Source organism: Nannospalax galili, unplaced genomic scaffold (assembly GCF_000622305.1).
Source record: "Nannospalax galili isolate Female #2095 unplaced genomic scaffold, S.galili_v1.0 scaffold813, whole genome shotgun sequence".
In the NCBI taxonomy this organism is placed as follows: Eukaryota; Metazoa; Chordata; class Mammalia; order Rodentia; family Spalacidae; genus Nannospalax; species Nannospalax galili.
This window is the reverse complement of record NW_008333507.1, coordinates 334,290-335,303: the sequence shown is the minus strand read 5'-3', so window position 1 is coordinate 335,303 and position 1,014 is coordinate 334,290.

The window sequence follows — 1,014 nt, the reverse complement described above, 5'->3', positions numbered from 1 at the left end:
GTTTTATGTGACCTTTCCACAATGGCTTGTCCTTGTGGGTTGTATGGGATGCCAGAGTGATGGGTGATTTTCCAGGCTTCACAAAAATTTTTAAATGAGGAGCTGGTAAATGCTGGGCCATTGTCTGTCTTTAGTTGTGTAGGGAGGCCCATGATGGCAAAGGAGTAGAGCATATGATTTATTAGTTTTTTTTGAACTTTCACCAGTTTGGGCAGTAGCCCAAAGGAAGTGGGAGTAAGTGTCTACAGTTACAAATACATATTTTTGTCTGCCGAATTGGGGGACATGAGTTATATCAACTTGCCAGAGGGCATTAGATTTTAGCCCCTGAGGATTTGTGCCCATCTGTTGCATAGCAGGGGTATGTATCATTGATGCACAAGAAGAGGAGGTTTTAACAATGTGTTTAAGTTGTTTGAGGGGAATGTGGAGGAATTTGAGATGGAGCCCTTGTAAATTAATATGGGTGGCATGGTGGAGTTTCTGGGCATCTGTTATGCTGGCAGAGAATGTTCCAGTGGTGGCTACCCATCTGCTATGGCATTTCCTTCAGTAAGAGGACCTGGGAGAGAGGAGTGGGACCTGATATGCTGGACAAATAATGGAGCCACCCGTTTTTGTAACAGTGTAGAGATTTTAATTAGCAGGGGTGAGATGGGGTTGCCATCTATTTTGACAAAGGAACGACCTAGCCATGGGAACAAATTAACAGCATAAATGCTCTCAGAATAAATGTTGAAGGGTGTATCAATCTTATCAAGAGCCATATAGATGGCAAAAAGCTCTTTAAATTGTGGAGATTTATCAGATAGAGGTTGAAAATATATCATTGGTGGGTCATTAGGGGAGTCATATATGACCAATGCCGCCCCCTTTTTACCTCCATCTGTAAAAGCTGTAGTAGTATTTTTTATGGGTTTGTGGCAGAAGAGCTGAGGTGAGAGCCAGAGAAATACTGGAATAACTGACATCCATTTATCTTTGGGATAGTGATTATCAATTTGTCCTGGGAAG